This window comes from Amblyomma maculatum, chromosome 8, assembly GCF_055883805.1.
Source record: "Amblyomma maculatum isolate TAMU_Amacu chromosome 8, ASM5588380v1, whole genome shotgun sequence".
NCBI classification, from domain to species: Eukaryota; Metazoa; Arthropoda; class Arachnida; order Ixodida; family Ixodidae; genus Amblyomma; species Amblyomma maculatum.
In genome coordinates, this window is record NC_139351.1 from 23,794,977 (window position 1) to 23,818,147 (window position 23,171).

General features: G+C 44.5%; 1 long non-coding RNA gene across 1 annotated transcript in view; it reads left to right on the forward strand.

Annotated features, from left to right (window-relative positions):
• LOC146180730 (uncharacterized) overlaps positions 1-19,995 on the forward strand; it is a 33,078-nt gene extending 13,083 nt beyond the window's left edge. Inside the window, exon 3 of the long non-coding RNA XR_014700110.1 lies at positions 19,263-19,995. This is a non-coding gene — a long non-coding RNA (uncharacterized LOC146180730). The remainder of the gene's footprint in view (positions 1-19,262) is intronic.
• The last annotated feature ends 3,176 nt before the right edge of the window (positions 19,996-23,171 follow it).

Consider the following 23,171-nt stretch of genomic DNA (forward strand, 5'->3'; position numbering starts at 1 on the left):
TCTTGCGGTGCGGTGCAGTAGGTCTTCGCCTCGACGAGTCGATGTGCAGGCCTCTAGTAGATTCGGTATGTTTTCTGCCACGGCTCTGGGGTAGAATTTAAACGAAGAATTTAGCTAAAAACATCCTGTTTCCTCGGTCTGCATGTGAGGAACGAGCATAATGCCATTTCACATACATACTTTGGACTGCCGAATGTCCAGCTGCAGGGCATGCCATTTCACATACATACTTTGGACTGCCGAATGTCCAGCTGCACGGCGAGGTGTGTGTGTGTTGTGCCGGCGCTAGATCTTCGGAGGTCGATGCAGGACCTAGGACAGCGTAAATGCTAGGAATAGCTCACTCGCATTACGGGCAGATCGAGGTGATAGTTTAGTGCGAAGCGAAAGCTGCTCGTGAATGTGCGTATCTCGATGCCAGCTGGTGGAGCTAGTGCAGTGCGTAGCATATCGCCTGCAGCTATGTGCTTGACAGCGATGTTTGCCGTACACAACCCTAAGTGAAGACCGTGATCTATGTTAGAACGGATGCACTCTTCGTAGCACCTCATCGAGAGTCGCGGCTAGCTGATATCATAGAGGATGAGATTCATTCACGCGTAGCAAGCGGAATGTGGCCGCGTTCGACGTGCATATAGCCATGAGCCTGTATATCGACGTCCGCCGTATCTTTACGAGAATCGAATGGATACGTCGGACGTACCTTTAGACACTTCGTTCTATCGGAGGGACCCAATCATGGTAGCTCCGACGGACCCGGTGCGTTTTTCTCCGGGATAGATCGGAAAAGACGGAGGGTCCGAGAGGCAATTTCCTAGTTGGCATACCTTATTTCATGTGCAGTCGGATGGATGCGCGGTCTCCTCCTCTCATGGCTCTCGTTCCTCGGGCTAGTTCCACCATGCGTTCCTCGCACACTCGACGATTTACAGGGGTGTGATTTCCATTCCCAAGCAATATCTATAGTTCGTTGGGGGACGCAAGTTAAAGAAAAACATTTTGCAACGCCAACTAGGCCGGTGCTTTTTTCTCCGGGATAGGTCGGCAAAGCCGGGCGGATTCCGGATATATTTTGAGTACTTTGGACAAATGTTCTAAAATATTAAACCCGTGCGTCAGCAATGCCATCTCCAGATACTGCCCCATCTCGCCTAATTGTCGTTGAAATCAAAGTTGACACATGTACATAAATGCAAGTACGACGAATAATACACTGGCAAGAATAGTTATCGTAAGGACCTGCAGAATGCGATAGATTACGTGGTGGCATGGTGGGAAGCAAGCACGACCAAAGCGCAAAGACGCCCATCCGTGGCCCCCACGCCCGCTTCCTAGTTGGCGTTCCTTATTTCTACTCGCCGCTCCGGGCCCTGCTCCCACCTTTTCCTTTATTTCTCCCATTCTCGTCCCCCGGGCGGTAGCGCAGAGTCACGTGACGAATGCATGGGCACTCACCCAACTCTCCTTGCGCCGTGATGCGCGCGGGTAGCCACCGTAGCGCGGGCCTCGAGTCCAGCCGTGGCTGTGCGTGGGTCGCTTTCGCCCTTCTTTCTATTCGCGCGATTCTATGGTCACAAATGAATTGCTAGGTCGCAGCTGCTGGGTTGCACACATTTTATTTATTTATTTAAATACCCTAAAAACCCAAGTGGGCATTACATAGGGGGGGGGGGGAGCGGCATAAAAACAGCAAAATACATATCCTTCACGCGTATTAACAAAAAATGCACTTGAGAATTATGCATAACGTACAGATCGAAGTACCCAGCACTACATTCACTAGCGGATACACAGACGTTCTGTAATTAACAAAAATGCACTTAAGAATTATACACAACATACAGATTGACGTACACAGTGCTACGTTTACTAGTGGATACATAGGTGTGCAGGGAACAGCACGTAACACTTAAGAAGACAATAGTGGGAACAATACAATGGTGATTACAGACAACCAAGGTGCCCTGAAAGTTTTATTTGAAATTGTGATAAAGAAGTTTCAGTAGCTATATCACTCGGTATTGAGTTCCAGTTTTCTATAGATAACAGTAAGGGTGAAGTTTGGTATGTTATTGTTCTTGCGAATATTGGCTGTACTTTGTAGAGATGATCAGTCCAGGATGAAATATGATGGGCAGGAGCGATGCGATTAGCTGCAAATGGGCAGTCACCATGATAAAGGAATGAAAGAACGATAAACGAGAGAACTTGCGTCGAATGACAAGGTCGGGCATATTGAGAGATTTTTTAAGATTAGACACACTGTGATACGTTTAGTACGACGAAAGGATGAGCCTGGCAGCTTTATTTTGGACAGACTCAAGACGGTTAATTAATGACACACTACTTGGATTCCATATTATGGAGGCATACTCTAGAGCTGACCTTATGAGAGTAGTGTACGCGTGAAGTTTTCTCTCGGAGTTGGCAAGGTGTAAACGATGTTTAATGAGTCCCAGTTTTCGAAATGCTTTATTCGTGATATAATCTATATGGGCGCTCCAGCCTAAATCAGAACTGAAAAAAACACGAAGGTACTTAAAGCAATCTGTTCTTTCAACTAAACTGCCATTAATTATGTAAACATTAGAAGGCGTATTATTGCGCGTGGAAAAGGTCGTTAGCTTGGTTTGTTTTATATTAATTTCCATCTGCCACATGTGACACCACTCATTTAGATGCATTAAGTCAGTCTGTAAGATAACTGCGTCAGTGGGGTCAGCCATCTTTCTATAAATAACACAATCATCAGCGAAGAGTCGTACGCTAGAAGATATATTAAATGCTATGTCATTAATATAAATTAAAAATAGCAGAGGCCCTAAAACTGATCCCTGAGGAACTCAGGATATGACGCGTGAACTGTTCGACGAATACTCTTTAATTTTGACCCGTTGGGAGCGATTTCTTAAGAATTCTTCGATCCATCGGGTGATGTCGCGATGCAGCTGAAAGTTATTAACTTTTTTCATTAATCTTTTATGGGGAACGCGGTCAAAAGCTTTTGAAAAGTGATAAATATGGCGTCAGTATATATTAATTCGTGTACCGATTCATGAAGATCTGTTACGAGCTCGAATAATTGTGTTTGACAAGATTTCTTTTGCCTAAAGCCATGCTGGTTGTCAATAAGCAAGTTGTTGTCGTTTAGGTGAGCCATTATGTGCGAGTAAAGACGAAGATCATGGCGTCTTGCCCTATCAAGTCCTGGAGCATCAATGGACAAGAAGTGGAAGCTGTGACAGATTTTCTGTTCTTGGGCGCCAAGATTACCTCGGAAGGAGACTGCAGCCATGAAATTAGGAGACGCCTGCTTCTGGGAAAGAGAGCAATGGTTAGCCTTGACCGCCTAGTAAAGAGCAGAGACATTAGTCTGCCAACCAAGATCCGTATAACTCGTGCTATGGTCTTTCCAGTTGTGATGTATGGATGCGAGAGTTGGACTGTGAAAAAGGCTGACCGCCGAAGAATTGACACGTTTGAATTGTGGTGCTGGCGAAGACTCTTGAGAGTTCCTTGGACTGCCAGAAGATCAAATCAGTCGCTATTGTTGACCATAAACCCTGACTGCTCATTGGAGGGTCAAATTCTAAAGTTAAAGCTCAGCTACTTTGGTCATCTGATGAGAAGAGAGGAGTCGCTGGAGAAAGATTTGATGTTGGGAAAGGTTGAGGGTCGCCGGAGAAGGGGTAGGCAGCGAACGCGGTAGTTAGATGGCATCCTCGAGGCATTGCGGATGAAGCTATGTGATGTTAAGAAGATAGTGAGAGACCGGAAAGCGTGGCGTGACATGGTCCATAGGGTCACGAAGAGTCGGACACGACTGAACGCCTGAACTGAACTGAAAGAATATGTTCAAGTAGTTTCCAACAAATCGAGGTTAGTGATATGGGGCGATAATTTTCCGGAGGTGTGCTGTCACCGGATTTAAAAACTGGGCTGACGTTTGCTGTTTTCCAGTCATCTGGAATGCATCCGGTATCTAAAGACTGCTGAAATATGAAAGTTAATATGGTAGCCGACACGTGTGTTGTAAGTTTTAGAAGTTTAGTGTTGATACCGTCTGGACCAGGGCTGCAATTAAGTGGCAATCGCTCAATAGCACGGGCAACACCAGCTACGTTAATGACGACCGGTTCTGATGGATGAAGAACTAATGGCCTCAGAGGTTCAGGAAAATTAAAAGGCACTTACTCTTTAGTAGAGATTTCTGTAAAGTGCTTGTTAAATAAATCAGGTGTTGCCTCTGGAGCCACCACAAATCTGCCCAAATCTTTCAATACAGGAATCTCGTGGCTATTCTTGGGGTTAATTCAGTTCAGTTCAGTCGTGTCCGACTCTTCGTGACCCTATGGACCCTGTCACGCCACGCTTTCCGGTCTCTCACTATCTTCTTAACATCACATAGCTTCATCTGCAATGCCTCGAGAATGCCCTCTAACCATCGCGTTCGCTGCCTACCCCTTCTCCGGCGACCCCCAACCTTTCCCAACATCAAATCTTTCTCCAGCGACTCCTCTCTTCTCATCAGATGACCAAAGTAGCTGAGCTTTAACTTTAGAATTTGACCCTCCAATGAGCAGTCAGGGTTTATGGTCGACAATATCGACTGATTTGATCTTCTGGCAGTCCAAGGAACTCTTAAGAGTCTTCGCCAGCACCACAATTCAAATGCGTCAATTCTTCGGCGGTCAACCTTTTTCACAGTCCAACTCTCGCATCCATACATCACAACTGGAAAGACCATAGCACGGGTTATACGGATCTTGGTTGGTAGACTAATGTCTCTGCTCTTTACTAGGCGGTCAAGGCTAACCATTGCTCTCTTTCCCAGAAGCAGGCGTCTCCTAATTTCATGGCTGCAGTCTCCTTCCGAGGTAATCTTGGCGCCCAAGAACAGAAAATCTGTCACAGCTTCCACTTCTTGTCCATTGATGCTCCAGGACTTGATAGGGCAAGACGCCATGATCTTCGTCTTTTTAATGTTCAGTTTAAGCCCAAACTTCTCACTCTCTTCTTGTACGCGCATCAGAAGTCTCTTGAGTTCCACTTCACTTTCTGCCATTAAAGTGGTATCATCCGCATATCTAAGGTTGTTGATACGTTTTCCAGCAATCTTCACTCCAGCTGAAGACTCGTCCAGACCGGCCTTCCTCATGATGCACTCTGCATATAGGTTAAATAGGCAGGGTGACAGTATGTAGCCTTGCCTCACCCCTTTCTCAATCGGAAACCAATCAGTAAGGCCATGCCCAGTTCTGACTGTGGCCTCTTGTCCTTCATACATGTTCCTGAGGAGACAGATGAGGTGAATTGGAACTCCCATCTCTTGGAGAGCTTGCCACGATCGGCTGTGATCTACGCAGTCAAACGCTTTCGCATAATCAATAAAGCAGAAGTAAATGGGTTTCTGGAACTGTCTTGCTTTTTCCATAAGGTTGGCAATTTGGTCTCTAGTTCCACAGCCCTTGCGAAACCCAGCTTGCACGTCCGGAAGCTCCCGAACCACATACTGCTGCAGCCTACCTTGCAGGATTTTTAACATCACCTTGCTAGCATGCGAAATAAGCGCGATCGTGCGGTAGTTGGAACAATCTTTGGCACTGCCTTTCTTTGGAATGGGGATGTAAACTGACCTCCTCCAATCCTGTGGCCACTGCAGGGTTGTCCAAATCTTTTGACATAATGTATGCAGTGTGTTAACAGCGTCGTGGTTAAGGTTTTGAAGCAACTCAGCTGGAATACCATCAATTCCGCTAGCTTTGTTCTTAGCAAGGCTGGCTAAGGCCCATTCAACTTCATTCTTCAGGATGCCCGGCTCGAGATCAGTAATCACAACCGTCCTATGTTGGGTTTGCACATCCAGGTCCTTCTTGTACAGTTCTTCTGTGTATTCCTGCCACCTTTTCTTTATCTCTGAGGCTTCAGTGAGGTCCTTGCCTCGTTTGTCCTTTATCACGCCCAGCTTAGCACAGAAGCTTCCTTTGATATCTTTGATTGTCTTATACAGAGCTCTTGTGTTCCTTAATTGGCTGTTGTCCTCAACTGCTTGACACTGTATGTTCAGGAAGGCATTCTTATCTCTCCTTGCTATTTTCTGATAATCCGCATTGAGAACCTTGTATCTTTCTCTTTCCCCCATACCTTTTGCCATCCTCCTTTCCTCAGCTATTTGCAAAGCCTCTTCAGATAACCAGTTTGCTTTTTTGCATTTCTTTTGCTTTGGAACTACCTTAGTAGCAACTTCTTGTATTATATCACGAACATCAGTCTACATCTCTTCGGGCTCTTTGTCTTCTAGATCTAATTCTTGAAATCGATTCCTCACTTCCACAGCATATTCTAATGGAATCTGATCCAGATCATACCTGAAAGGCCTTCTAGTTTTCTGCGTTTTCCTCAATCGAAGCTTAATTTTGGCAACAAGAAGCTGATGATCGGTGCCACAATCGGCCCCAGGCCTTGTTTTTACTGCTTGTATAGCGCTTCTCCATCTCTGCCGGCAAATAATATAATCGATCTGATTCCTGTACAGACCGTCCGGTGAAATCCATGTGTACAGGCGCCTCTTGTGCTGTTGAAAATGAGTATTCGCTATGGTCAGGTTGTTTTCTTGACAGAACTCTACTAGCCTCTGCCCAGCTTCATTTGGCTCACCAAGACCGAACTTGCCTGTAATTCCGGATATTTCTTCACTCCCGACCTTAGCATTCCAGTCTCATATGAGAAAAACGACGTCTGATGATGGGGTGCGGTCTAAAAGGCATTGTAGGTCCGCATAAAATCTCTCAACGTCAGCTTCATCAGCAGCAGTGGTCGGTGCATAGACTTGGATAACTGTTATGTTGAAAGGGTGACCTTGGATCCGAAGTGAAATCATTCGGTCGTTTTTGGGGTTGTACCCTAGCACTGCTTTGCCCATTCTTCTGTTTACTATGAGAGCGACCCCATTCCTTCTCTTGGATTCGTGCCCACAATAAAAGACATAATGGTCGCCGGAGTTAAATTCTCCCATTCCGGTCCACTTGAGCTCGCTGATACCCAAGATATCAATGTTCAATCTGTCCATTTCTCGCTTGACGATATCCAGTTTACCTTGCGTCATAGATCTTACATTCCATGTTGCTATGTGATATATCTCCTTGCAACATTGGACTTTCTGGTCGCTTCCCGACACATCCACAGCTGAGCGTCCTTTTGGCTTTAGCCCAGCCGCTTAATTCGTCCTGGAGCTACTAGGAATCGCCCTTTGTTCATCCCCAGTAACATGTGGGAGGCCTTCCAACCTGGGGGGCTCATCTTCCGGCGCCATATCGATAATGGTATTGTGACTGGCCATAGGGTTTTCCTGGCAGGAAATACTGGAGTGGGTTGCCATTACCTTCTCCAGTGAATCACATTTTGTCAGAACTCTCTGCCGTGACCTGTCTATCTTGGGTGGCCCTACACAGCAGAGCTCACGACTTCATCGAGTTTCGCAAGCCCCTCCGCCACGACAAGGCAGTGATCCATGAAGGGGTTAAATACTTGCCAAAATTTCGCAGGGTTGCTCCTGAGCAAACTCGGTAATGTATGGTTGAAAAAGCTGTTTTTAGCCTCCTTAATAATATCGACTGCAGTTATAGCTGATACGGCTTTGTACTTCTTCCAGGCGTCGTCGGAGTTAATTTCTTTTGCTCTGCGGTACACTCTTTTCTTTTTGTTAAGATATTTCTTAACATCTTTTGTGAACCATGGGGCATCCGTTCTCTACTTTATGTGTAATTTTGGAATGCAGGCATGCTCAATTTCCTTCAGCATATCGCGAAACAACAGCCAATTTTCGTTCATCGTGCGGGTCTCAAAAGCGGCTTCGAAAATCTGCGCAAAGTCTTTTAGCATGCAGTTCATTTTTTCATTGTCACGCTTTCGGTAGTTCAGTATACATTTGGTAGCAATCTGCTTGACAGGAATGTGCATGGTCATGAAACTGTGAACGAATCTATGATCGCTTATTTCTTTGGGTACGTAGGTGCGAGAAGGAGTGGAGAGGTTAGTAAATAATAAATCTAGAACATGATTACCTCGGGTAGGCTCTTGAACCAGCTGGGTTAGATGGAACTCAGCTATTGTATAAAGTAGGCGTGAATATTCGTGGTGATTGGGTCCAGCTGTGACGGATGGTTTTATCCAGCTAATAGCAGGATAATTGAAGTCCCCACCTTAATAAAAGAATGCTTTGGGGGTAAGTAGCAAAAATGTATTCTAATGCATCGTGCAGATGGTCAATGAAATCCGGACGGCTGTTTGGGGGGCGGTAGCATGCACCTATGATATATGTGGCACCTTTGAATCGAAACATGACCCACAACAGCTCGAGGCACGTGTCGAAGGTGACCTGACATGGCTGATAATCGCTTCTTAAGGCGATAATTATGCCTCCTCCCCTTCCCTCTTTCCTGTCTTTACGAAAAACACAGATTGTTAGGAAATGATAGTTCACTGTTACAAATTTCAGTAGTTAGCCATGTTTCAGTGCCAAAGTGAAAATCATGCCTTTTATGGTGTCAAGTTTAGGAACAATGCTACAGAAATTAGCAAGAATCACAGAAATTACGTGAACCTTTTCGGATGATCCTTTGCTTTGAGTTCTTGGTCATTTAGGACTGCGTACATCTTGTTCGCTTACCTTCTCAACTTGTTCCAAAGTGGGGTCATATTTGTAGGTTACACCACGCAATTGAAGCTTATTAAACCGAAGTGTGAATTTCTCGTTTTCTTAACGAATAGTTTTTGCATACTCCCTCAATTTTTTTCGTTCTAGTTGGATTTTAGGTGAAAAGTCTTCTTCTAACCACACTTTGGGTTTGACGTCTTTTAAGTTAAATGCATTCCACAGTACTTCTTTCTTTACCTTAAAATTAAGAAACTTGATGATTATGGGGTGATTGTAGTCATTGTGACGCTGACCAATGCGATGGGCTCATTCGATGTCGTTTGCGTCCAGTTTAACCTTTTGGTGGGTGGAAATGAAGTCCAGCATTTTGCTTTCAGTGTTTTCATAGTCTTCACCTTCTGTTTCAGGCATGCCTTTTACTAGGAGGTTGTTTCGCCTCATTCTGTTATTTAGATCATCAACTACGTTACCTAGGTTTTTGCTTGTGCTTGCCACTGCAGATTTTACTTCATTAACCGTGCCATGGACAGAACAGACATTTTCCGTAATGCTGGATATACCACTCGTTCTGTTCAATAGCCCTAATCTGAGATTTGATGTCAAAAACATTGCGCTTAATTTCTTCTAACGTTGCTGTCGCGGCCTCAAAATTTTGCTTGTTTTCTTCAATTAATTCTTTCAGCAGCTTAAGAACGTCTTCCACCTTAGGTCCAGGATTTGCCTTAATGTCTCCAGCAGAAAGAAGTAGCAGGGCTAAGCATACAGATGCAAGCACATATGAAGGTCTCGGCAAAAGTACGCGAAGAAGCGCGAAGACTGCGTTTGCTCGAACAGTTATTGCACTGCGACGATGAGAACATGGTAGAAATGTACCTATGCGTGCTCGGTACGTGCTTACGTCAACGCCCATATCACAAGTTCGCCTTACAGCATGTATACATCAAACAGACCAGAACGGGATCAGCGGCCACAAAGTACTAACAAGTAGGTGTAAATAAAAAGACGAAGCCCTACCTACGACGAGGCAGGAAAAGCAACTGTGCACGTGCAAACAGTGGCCGCAAATCCCCCACATTTTTCAAATTTTCACACGCCTGATAAAATATTTTTTACGTTGCCAAATAAGCTTTACGAAGCGAAGCTGCGCTAAGATCGCTGCCGTCCAACGAGCAGTGAGCTGACAATCATCTCTGGGTTTGTCGCGTCCAGATTTACCGCGAAGCTTTTTTCCCTAGAGAGGACACACTTCCTTCCCCTGCGTTATCAGTCCTTCTAAACTCGTCAAAAAAATAGGGGCGACTCATAGGCATGTGCATGGTGCATGCCATTTGGCATGCCCGACAAAAAGTAATGAGCGTCTACCAGGACCGCCCTGCGCGCCCAGCAGTGGGCCATGCACAAAGGTCTTTCGGCCTGCTGTTTTGACATAAAGGATTTACATTGCTCCTTGCCACAAGATAAACTCCTCAGTTATGTGGAAGATTGCATTGATTGCTTTGGACCAATAGCTTTTCAAAATGCAGCAGGTGCACCCATTGAAAGTTTTCTCGAATTGCTTTCATTTTATCTAGTGCAGAAACACTGCAGAACCATATCAACTTACCATGAGGCCCCTTTGAGCTGAGCATAGGTCAAGATTGAAATTAGGCTCAAACAACATACAAGCAACGTTTGGCAAAATGAAAAGCAGCTGGTTTTGCTCCATGTGAAGCATTTGAAGCATGTGAAGCTCCATGTGAAGCCCTGGCCTTCTCACGTTGAGCAGTGACATTGTACAGTTTGGCAATGCTGATAAGATACCAACTACACACAGGATTATACGGCCCATAACAGTTCCTGCAAAACAAACCACGGTAGTAGGAGTAATGGGGCCAGTGCAGCCTCGTAGTCCTCCAGGTATATGCAGCGGGGCACGGATGCGAGCGTGATCTGGAAGCTCCTTCCATGCCAGGAAGGCTTCTGCCCACTGGCGCAACTGCTGTACAATTTTCCCCGCAGGGGGCATCTGCTAAAGCAGATGTTTGGTGTACCGTGCGACACCACGGACCCCAGCACCCACGCTTAGCCGTGCGTGGCATCGCCGTGTCCGGGGAAAAGGGGATCCTGGTGGTTGAGCCGATGCCGAGTGTTCGGACCTTTAAGGCCCCTCGGCGGAGGCAACACACCACTTTGGCCCCAGCTTCACGTAGACGGCACCTCCGGGCTGACCCACCCGGGGGAAATCGGCAGTCGCCTTTTCCTGTTCTCCCCTCCATCTTTCACTTTCCTATTTTCTTTCCTAGAACTGTCCTGTCCTCTCTTACCTTCTTCATTTCTTCCTACTTCCAGGCGGCGAGGGTTAACCTTGTGTGGCTAGCTACCCTGAGTTACGCCATATTGGGTTATAGTTACGGTGTACAGCTGGCGTGGGCAGGAATTGACAACTTCTGTCCCGTCCCCTCGTTGGGCTCCATGGTGGGTGGCTGGCACTGCAGCCGAACAATACACTTTTTATGGCATCTAAACTCCATAACCCCGATCGTCCTCCTTCTAAGAGGGGGCGCACCGAGACCACCATGTTCTTCTCAAAGAACATAAACAACTTTCCTCGTTTCCACGTGGTCCACAGTGACCACGAGGAAATCACTGCACGACTTGTGTCCCCATTTGTTGTTTCTCGAACGTTGACTGAGGCCATTGGCCAGGGCTATAAGATAAAGAAACTTGGAAACGGTGACCTGCTACTAGAATTAATATACAACCATCAGTATCAGAAGCTAAGTGCAGTCAAATCATTTGGAGAAATACCGGTACAGATTAGCCCGCACCGATCACTAAACACTGCCCGACTCCATCTCTGATGATGACCTTAGGTACGTGAGTGAAGAAGAACTTCTTGAAGGCCTGAAGGAACAAAATGTAACAGATGTTTACCGGATAAAAATAAGACGAGATGACAAAGAGATAGAAACAAAGCACATTGTACTCACCTTTGCTGCAAGCACTCTCCCAGAATCTGTTGAAGTAGGCTACACAAAGATAAAACTGAGGCCCTACATCCCTAACCCACGCCGTTGCTTCAAATGTCAGAAATATGGCCATGGCTCTCAGAGTTGCCGTGGCCAGCTCACATGTGCAAAGTGTGCCTCGCACGAACATCCTACAGAGAACTGCGAAGAACAGCCGCTTCTCTGCTCAAACTGTGAAGGTAATCACCCAGCTTATTCACGCTCATGCCCGTACTGGAAAAAAGAAAAAGAAATAATTACACTGAAAGTCACCGAAAACATATCTTACGGAGAGGCACGAAAGCGGCTTTCTCTTCCTCAAAAGCCACACTACTCCGTTGTGACGCAGCAGGGCGCGGCATCACAGCGGTCGTCGGCACCTGCCCAGGAAGCACACAGTTCTTCCAGGGCAGCGCCACCTGTGCCCACGGTGGAGTCAGCTAGCGCTACTCCACCACCACCCGCAAAGCTGGCTGCGCGGACCCCCAGGTCAGCCGGCCCAAAGGCCTCGACCCATGAGTCGAGGCCTAAAACTGACAATCCTGTGCTTTCTGCACAGTCGTCCACCGCATCTGAAGATGCGATGGACACAACTTCTTCACCCCAGCTGCCTAGGCGGCAAAGCTCACTGGAGCGAAAAAGAAGGGGAAAAATCCCAATAACAGGTCCCAAGGACCTACAAACCTAACTTTAAACTTGTCCCCTAAATAACTTTTAATTATGGCGCTCCTCATTTATTGGAACTGCCGAGGACTCTTCAAAAATTTAGATGATATATATGAAATTCTTGCGGACTATCAACCAAACATACTTTGTCTGCAAGAAACTCATTTAAAACCAGCAGACTCAAACTTCCTTAAGCAATATAATATATTCAGGAACGACAGGCAAGGCAGCTCTCACTCCTCTGGTGGCGTTGCCATTGTAACACAAAAATCAATCCCCTCTCGAAACATCTCACTCAACACAGACTTAGAGGCAGTGGCAATCAGAAGCTTAGCTTATGGTAAAACAACAACGGTATGTTCCCTGTATATTGCTCCAACTTATAAGCTAAGTAGCGAAAGTTTTGAAAAATTGATTGATCAACTTCCGGAACCTTGGTTGCTGGTCGGCGACTTTAATGCTCACCACCCATTATGGGGATGTGCAAGAACGGACTCCCGAGGTGTTCTAATCGAAAAATTCTTATTGTCCTCGGGATCATGCTTACTAAACACGAAACAGCCAACTTACTACAATATAGCACATAACTCTTACACATCCATAGATCTAGCCATTGGCTCCTCGATGTTCCTGGCAGCTACAGAGTGGACTGTCATTAACAACCTATACGGAAGTGACCATTTTCCGATCTTAATAAAATATACTGGGAACGAAAATGAAAATGTGTCGAATCCCAGAAAATTCAAAGAAAATGCAGCCAACTGGAAGATGTTCAGGGAACACTCATCACTGCCTTGTTCATCCATTAGTGGTCTAGATGTAGATGAAACTCAGCGCTTGATCACACTGCACATTATAGAAGCTGCAGAAAAATGCATCCCACAAACGTCAAGTAAGCCACGAAACAAACGAAGACCCTGGTGGAATGCAGAATGTAAGACTGCTCGTGAAGCTCAGAACAAGGCATGGTCGAGCTTGCGACGACACCCCACTGCCGAAAACCTAATAGCCTTTAAGCGAGCAAAGGCAAATGGCAGGCGTGTTCGACGCGTCTCCAAGCGAGAAAGCTGGGCCTCGTTCCTTTCGTCTGTGAACTCTTATACTGACGCACACAAAGTCTACAACAGAATAAGAGCACTCAAAGGCTATAACACTCTCACACCTCTTGTCAGCACTAGTGGCGACACACTAGAACATCAAGCAGACACACTAGGGAAACACTTTGAATACATATTTAGCTCGGCACACTATACAGATTCCTTTCTGCAGCACAAGGTGACCGAAGAGAGTAAACCTATACATGATAAGAGACCATGCACAGGAGGGTACAATAGCCCGTTCACACTACAGGAGCTGAAGAGTGCACTAGACACATGCAAGAACACAGCAGCTGGTGCTGACAGGATCACATATGCAATGCTCAGGCACCTCCATGTGGACACCCTCGAAACCCTACTCTGCCTGTATAATAAAATATGGGCCACAGGACGCTTTCCTCAAGCATGGAAGGAAGCAATCATTGTCCCGATATTGAAATCTGGCAAAGAACCCACACTTGCAGCGAGCTATCGGCCCATCACCCTAACCAGTTGCTTATGCAAGCTCTTCGAAAAAATGGTAAACCGTCGTCTTGCTCACTTCCTAGAATACAATGGCCTTCTTGACACAAACCAAGCTGGTTTTAGGGCTGGGCGATCAACAGACGATCAGCTCATTGCATTTGAGTCCTATGCAAGGGATGCTTTTGTACACAAACAACACTGTCTATCTGTCTTTTTCGATCTTGAAAAAGCATATGATACCACATGGCGCTATGGTATTATCCGCGACCTCTTCTCTCTCGGTATCACAGGGAACATGTTGAACACGTTAAAAAGCTACTTGTCTGAACGAACCTTCAAAGTTCGTGTTGGCAATACATACTCGAAGCTGTTTATACAGGAAAATGGTGTCCCCCAAGGTGGTGTCCTCAGCTGCACGCTTTTTATTGTCAAAATGAACTCGCTAAAGGGCGTGCTGCCAAGAACCATCTCTTATTCTTTATATGTCGATGACGTCCAGATAAGTTTCAAATCTTGCAACCTGGCTATCTGTGAACGCCAGATTCAACTAGGCGTCAACAAACTGTCTAGATGGGCTAACGACAATGGGTTTAAGTTTAACTCTGCAAAGACCGTCTGCGTGCTTTTCACTAAGCAGCGTGGCATTAGACCTGAGCCCAACATTACACTGAGTGGTCAGAGCCTTGCAGTTCAAAAAGAACATAAATTTCTTGGTGTAGTTTTTGATGAAAAGCTTTCCTTCATATCACACATAAAACAGTTGAGATTAAAATGTCTGAAGGCAATGAACCTGCTAAAAATTCTGTCCCACCAGTCCTGGGGCACAGATCGTGACTGCCTCTTGAGCCTTCTGAATAGCGTAGTTTTGTCTCGTATTGACTATGGCTCAATGGTTTATGGGTCAGCATCACCTTCTGCCCTAAAAATGCTCGATCCAGTGCACCACCTCGGCCTTCGCCTTGCCACGGGTGCTTTTCGAACTAGCCCAATTGCTAGCCTCTATGTTGAGGCTAACCGATGGTCATTACAGCGAAGAAGACAATTTACTGCTGTAAGATATGCTACCAAAATATTGTCTCAACTGGACCATCCTTGTCGCCGGCTCCTGCTTGACACAGCTAACACAGAACTTTTCACAAGAAAACCGTCACTAACACCACCATACCCAATAAGACTAGCCACTCATATTGAATATCTGGACATCCCGGTTGGCAGCCTCCATACAACTTCCATAAAAGACTTCATCGCTCCGTGGGAAATGCACGCTGTTAATTGCGACCTAACATTCCTTCAAGTCGGGAAACATGCCCTTCCTATAGCCATACAACAGCACTTCATGTCTGTGCAGGCAAAATACATTTGTAATGAGTATTACACTGATGCTTCAAAGTCGACTCAAGTCTCATGTGCCGCACATGGACCACAATTTTCACTAACAAAAACACTGAACAGACATACAAGTATATTTACTGCAGAATCCCACGGTATCCTGTTAGCCGTGAGACACATTATAGAAAACAAAATACAGTCATCGGTCATCTACACAGACTCCCTTAGTGTTTTAACCTCCCTAACTTCTTGGAAATGGCACAATAAGAACCCAGTCCTGAATACTCTATTTAACTACCTTATCACTGCCCATAAATTACAACTTAAAATTACACTTTGCTGGGTGCCAGGCCACTGTAGCATACCAGGTAACGAGGCGGCTGATAGGCTTGCTGTGTCAGCTGCCTGTCGAAATACTACAGACATCGACAAAATAATATACCAGGACCTCAAGCCACACATTAAAAACAAAATTCGACAACAGTGGCAAGAGGAATGGGACACATCGACTGAAAATAAACTACACACTATAAAACCTATCATAGGCAGGTACACTACAGACAAAAGAGACAGATACAAAGAAGTCGCCTTGTGCAGGCTGAGAATAGGCCACACACATACTACACACTCATACCTTTTAACGAATTCTCCTGCACCACGCTGCTCGAGATGTGGTGGTCATCTTACAGTAATACATATTTTAATTGAATGTCCAACACTTGAAAAACAAAGGCGAAATCATTTTCCCGAAATACACAAAAAACATATACCGAAACATCCGTACATATTTCTCGGCGACGACCCAATGTTCTCACCCGAAAGAGTTCTTAAATATTTTTCAAAGGTAGGGTTTTTATGTCATATTTTTTATCAACGCCCACCCGTCCCTCTTACTTCGATAACTAGCGTTTTAACATTTACATTTCTTCTTTTAATATTTCACTCAGACCACTATACATCTCGGAACGTTTTAGGCTCTATACACCACTGTTTTTAGAGATCATACACTGCAAACGAACTTTTAGGCCCTATACACCATAGCTTTTAGCACATCATCATCATAATCGCCAAAACTATCATATCAACAGGAGATGGCATTTCACCTTGTGTTTGGCGCTCTTTGGCCATAGATGCCCTTGCGCCAGAAAAAATCAGTTCATCATCATCATCATCATGCTGTACAATTTTCTTTGCATGTACACTTCGTTGCACCCCTGCATCAGGGTTGAAGCAGCAACAGTGACTCTGCGGTCGCATTCCTAGCACTCGAAAAGCCATCAGATCGGTGGTTTCAGTCACTGCTAATTATGCCACCAATAATTTTTTCAGTGGTTAAGAGCGCAATCACAAAGAAGGCATTGCTGACACACATACTCCTTTTCACTTTTATTTTACTACTGGCTTGGTTGATCAATGCATCAAAGAAAATAAACAAGGAGGGGCGGGAATATAACATTTAACATGCGATCATTAGCACTTCGGAAGGTGGAACCCGTATCTACCAAGCTCCACCATTGATCTCAAACCCAAGCATTTATTCCTTTTTGTCGTGCTCAGCGTTGTATGCTCCGGAAGCCATCTTTTGGTCCACGCACTTACTGAGAGGAGCAAACGCTACAAACGTTTCTTATGTACAAGTTAAGACATTCACATCACTATGCAAACAATACAGAAAAGTAACAATTGTGGTCCACCACAATGTTTTGGCACGGCCCATATTTTGTGTACATTACAATGTCATACACTGATGACAACAAGCAGGCAGGCTGCAGACAGGTATGTTGTTGAGGTCAGAATAATTATCCCTTTCAGTCATGCCCTGTTTAAAAATGACTCAGGATTTTCTAGCTGGCCCTCCTGCACTGGTGTAACTAGACCACAACACTAGAGTCAGTACGCAGTTCATAACCGATCCAGTTGCATCCATCAGAGTACATGTGATACAGGTTGTCTCAAATGGCAGAAAGAAGCATGATTAACCCACGAGCAGATGGGCGACAAAACACTCTTCTTTTTCTTTACTGTGCCCACTGAGCATAGGTCAGGCTGGCCCATACATACTGCACACTATTTCAAAGCTACCGACGGACTTGCCAAGCTGATATATCATCAGTTATATGTGTAGTCTAAGCAGCCAACTTTCAATTTTGAAGGAACTGGTAAGTTTGCCACGAAGCATTGCATTTCTGCAGGGCTGAAAAACACTGTGTGAAACTTTTTTTAGTTAGGTGACAAACTTCCTGGAAGCTGGACCATCTTGAAAATGGCCTCGATGTGGTTACTCTGGAACATGGGACAGATTATGTCCACAAGATATTTAGTTTCCCCCTATGGCAAGCAAGCCTTCATCAGTAAATGTTTTCTTTCATAGCTTAAGACGCTATTGAAATATAACTTTTATGAGCAGTCATTGGGCAATTTCATTTGAAACATTTGGTGTACCTGCTAAAAATGAGTCAATCAGGGCTCTCATGATAACGGCACGTCTTTCAAGGTTTCGCTCAACGTTACTAGAACAAACTCAGTTTCACAGCTCCTCCCAGAGAGGTGTCCTGGTGGCGGTCGTGTGAACTAACGGCGCTGCAGTCGACTCTTGCTCCTTGTTGGGCGCGTCGTCTCCTACACGCGGTGCGGAAGCACGGAGCGGCCGGCATAAACGTAACTGTTATGTGCTGCGGTTGCACTCTATACAGCTGCAGTGCAGTTATGACTATATTATTACAGTTTTGGCTTCGAAGGCATACATTACCACAGAGAACGCGTTTGTGTGATGCGAAATTTAATGACTTGAAACAGATGTGACAGCTTTGTCGACTTGCTCGCCAGAACCAGTGTTCTAGTAGCGTCGTCTGCTCTTTGGCTTCATTTCTTTTTATTACACGATATCGTGACGCGCAAGTCATTTCGTAATAAATTATGACGTAGCCGTTCATTGTGCAGCGTTTAGCGTGCTGTCGTGCAATTTTTCGATTCGTATTTAGCAACATCCACCTCTTTTTCTGTTTCAATACAATTTACAAGATATGCACCACTGCATGCTGCAATTATTCCTGTAACGAATAAAGGGATGAATTCTGCGACTGTTGACAAATGCCTCAACTATGAAGGTCACTGCTTGCCATGTTTGTCCATATTTTACTGAGAAAGGCAGCCTAAAAAAAAAAAAATGTTCCAAATTTTTTGACCGCAGGACGTAGGCCGACACTTATGTCTGAAAAGGCAGAAGGTACTGACCAATTGAGGCAGACACAAGACGAAGTAGATAGACACATGACAGCTGTACAAAGATGTTCGGCAGTTCATTGCAAAGTGGCAACTTTATACATGTGCCCTACCTGTTACCATCTCAAAGATTGGTTCTTGAAATAGTCAATAAAAGCAAAATCCCGTGCTACACTGCCAAACCTCTCCTCTACAGCTTTCCTAACACTGCTCATTGCCTCGTTGAAGGCAACATGATGAGGCTGCAGTACGGCACCTCCAAACAGCTTGTAGAGTAGAGGCCATCGGGGGTAGGCTGCATCACTATAGATCACATATTTATGACCCATGGTGACCTTCTACAGGTTCTCAAAGTGCACTGTCTCCTTGAGGATCCCTAAAAGATAGCAAGAATTAAAGATATAACCAATGCGGGTCTACACAGGTGCCTCTTTTCTTTTTGTATAATGAGATGTAATTACAGTGGCAAGTTTTTAGATACAATTTTTTCCTACAAATTTATAAAATGCCACATGCTAACACAATCTTGCATCACATACTTAAGTGTCACGCTTCTTTACAGATGAAATGCTGTTTTTCATGAGATGGGTCATTGAGTACCCTTTCCCAAAAACCAACTCAAAAATTATAAAAGTACTTGTGGAATTTTCGCAGCAGGAATGTTAGGCTTTAATTTGGAAATGCACTCCCCTGAATATGAAAAATATATTACAGCTACTTACTGCAATGAAGAAATGACTGAACAGGCTTACCTGCATTGTGACGCCTGCCTTTAAATGGCCTCATCCAGCTGGCAGACTATGGCATTGGTACACATTAGTGCCTGATATTTCTGCGCAGGCTCCACTTGTGCCCAGAGAAATCCTCCGTCTGAGCCACAGACTGTCGACAAATTTGCCTTGCTGTGCCATGATGAAGCCCCAGCAGTTGAGCACGGGGGCCTTCCTTTGCATGCACCGCCTGAGGAGGAAAAATTGAAGCGGCTGCAAGCAACGATCGCTTATAGAGTCCCTAAAGTGGTCTTGAGAAAATAATCTTTCAGTGTGCACCTTCCTTACTGTGCCGTAGCATAATACTTATTGCATTGCTCTTTGAAGAGTTCACTAGCGTTACCTTGTACAGGCCCATCAATTTTAAGGTGAAAATCTTTAATGGCTCATACTGTCGGCATTCGTTTGTTTGGTCACACTATAGCTGTCAATCAAATGACGTCATGATGATGCCATCAGAAAAAATTAAAATCCTGTTTCCGCTGGGAGCCGAACCTCTATCCCTTGCATCCCCATCCGAGCGCTTTAGCCAACTGTGCAACGCTCGGGATCGTGAAACACACATCAAAATTCTCCTTGTCTACTGCAAGGATGATAGTAGCGATGACAATGAAGTTGGAATTAGCAGTGATGACATTAGCAATGATAATGAGGGTGCATTTAATTCATAATGATGATGAGAGCAAACGTGATGCACCGTGTGTACCAGCAACGCTTAGATTTTTAATTTCTGCAGTGTAGATTCCGCATTGCTCCCGGATTTTCTCAACACTGTCATCGACACTTGATTTTTTTTTTTCAAAGCAAGCGAAATTCAGAAACCTACACTAGGTTACTTTCTTTTTTTTTTTTTGTAATTGAAAGATCATATATACATCTCACTTTTGCAAACGGTTTGAGGCAGTAAGGATGTAAATAAAGACCAGGAATTGCACAGAAATCATGTGTCAAATCAAAAATGAGCCAGATTCTGCTGATGTGCAGATGGAAATGAGCCAAATCTATTTTATTCTTGACAGCTTTCTTTCTCAGCTTTAGCATGATAAGGTGGACTACTGCGAGTGTAAATTCAATTATTTCTTCTCCATAGCTACTTCCTTATCGCTGCCTAGGATATGAAGAGATCACAGGAAAATCTGAAGCCAGAAGATAAAACAGTGGGAACATAGCCCTGCAGCAGATGAAACAATTTGTGCATAAAGCTAGTAAAATAATTTATCAAAGACTAGATTCAGTTTAGCCTGTTGGCAGCGGCTTTCTGCATTTAGCAACATAAGCAAATAGCCGAAACTGGCAAGAAACGACAATATTTGCCGCTGTCTTGTCCCTTTGCATCCTATGTGCATCTACCATTCTCCGGCAATACAGTGGTGCACTGAATTAAAATAGCTCTTCATTAAACACATTCCAACTAATTTCTACCAATAGAAAATAGCCTCACATCTTTGCTTGAAGCAGAAGCCCACTAAGCATTTATTTGCTCACTTTAGAGCAAATCAGTGCTGCTGATTGTGTGACAATGAATATCACAACTCTTCATCAGCTGTATTCACAGTATGATCATTTACAGGTATTATTTTCACAAAGAGACTGGAAACGACTCTGAAAAAAATTTAATTCAGTCAAAGTAAGGTCAAATATAGATTTTCATATCGATAAGGGCCAAATCCAAAATTGCTTGCATTATTTAAATTATTGCATAAAATTTTATTAAATTTCTGTGTTGAGTATTTCTAATACATGAAGCAAATTAAAAGATAACTTGTGCTGATAACAACCTTTTGCATATTTCTCAGTTTGTGTTTCCGTGGACTTCCCTAACTTAATAAAAAAAAATATTGACTTGTAAGTGTGCTAGTGTTTATGTTGATGACCTTATGCTGTGCCAGTAGGCAAGATCGAAAAGCAGCATAGCACTGGTTGCATTAGGGACGTTAAACAGTTTCACTAAATTCGATGTCGACAAGAGAGCACCTTCCCAAAGCTCTACAACCGAGTTGGAGAGCAGGGGTATATATATATGCCTTTGCACAAGTGCGCCTAAGTTAATTGACTTAAAAAAAAAAAAGGAAAAAAAAACTTAATGATTACAGCAGACGGTCGGTGACTGGGCACGAGTCAACTGCAATAGTTAATGTATATTATGTTTTACAGTAGCCAAAACTGCTCGCTTGCTAGAAACGACACAATGTCGTTACGCGTCAGAGAGCATTGGCCCCATGCCATCATCCCTATAGGAGGATGAGCGCTGGTGCCTTTCGACTACAAAATGGTAGGGTTTTGACGTAGTTATATCGAGTAGAAGGCTCGGTAGCGTTTATGTACACATGGAAGCTGATGGGGATGATGTGCAATGAATAGCGCGAGAGTGCGTAGCAGTGTGCATGCGGGATGATATGACATCCCGCCCCGCTTCTCACAAGAAATTTATCGCTTTAAATCCGCTCCGGCCTTTTTTTTGTTTTTAATTTGAAAGCACTATAAGCGGTCGCACAAGTGTTAGCACTAATCCTGAGGTTCAGAGCTTATCAAAACAGTCTAATTCGCATTCAAAGATGTCTACTGAAACGCCACAGCCAGTCAGCTTTGCTTTACATGTTTCGGCGGACATATTTATTTGACACAGAAAGCACTGATATCAATAATTTGGCTTGTTACCGCCAAGCCACCACAGCCACCTCACTATGCACTACTTACCTCGAAGAATCGCTGAAGAGCTTGCAGATCAAGCCACTTGTCATATCGTAGAGTAGATGATCGAAGTAAAAATCGAGCTTTGCCAAGGTGCCTCAGAGCCGGAGACCCTGACACGCTGCGCACTGATGACCTCATTTGGAATTAGGAGGGCTAACTGCAGCTCTCTGAAATCCTCTTTCTAGAATCTAAAAATCCTGTTGAACACTGTGTTGTTGTTGGCGCCGATGTTGAAGGGTACCACGCTCACGTATGTTCCTTCGAGGCTTTGGAATATCGCGCTCCCGTTGAAATCTATACGTCTTCAATTTCATCCCATGACAGGGTGCTTAAAAGCTGCCTGTTGTGAAGGGTGAAGGATGCTCTCGGCATGATGTAATGTAACGTGGGCAGGTTGCACCGATAGCAAGAGCAAACTCTAGCACACGACCGAACTCCAGCAAACACGAGCAGTTGTTTCCTTCCTCCATGCGAGCACCAAAACAAACAAATTTAATGCAACTAGGCTTGGATTGTTCAGGCTTGCTGCAGGTGGCAAAGTGGTTAAAAGTGAGCTCAAATTAATAATTATTCAAAATACAGCTAACACGTCAACATGATGACTTCGGGGGATCTGCATGTGACATTTTTGTGACATTATTTGAAGTATTTATTACAAATAGCTTCTATCATTTTTTATTGGATTGCCATCATCATCATCTGCATGTACGTCTGCAGATACGTTGTACGTATGGGCGATACGTACAGCTAAAACGTGTTTTGCCCGGTGTCAGCCGAATACGTCTACATCAATTTTCATGCATGTGCAGTAGATTTAATGCAGCGGACTTAATGCAACTAGGCTTGGACTGTTCAGGCTTGCTGCAGGTGGCAAAGTGGTTAAAGGTGAGCTTAAATTAATAATTATTCAAAACACGGCTAACACGTCAACATGATGACTTCGGGGAATCTGCATGTGACATTTTCGTGACATTATTTGAAGTATTTATTACAAATAGCTTCTATCTTTTTTTATTGGAATGCCATCACCATCATCTGCATGTACGTCTGCAGATACGTTTTATGTATGGGCGATACGTACAGCTAAAACGTGTTTTGCCCGGTGTCAGCCGAATACGTCTACATCAATTTTCATGCATGCACAGTAGGTGTCCGATACGTCTATGTCCGTACGTCTCCGGTAAGATAAATCTCTCTATTTCTACTTGCCGCTCCGGGCCCTGCTCCCACTTTTTCCTTTATTTCTCCTCCAATTCTCGTCCCCAGGGCAGTGGCGCAGAGTCAC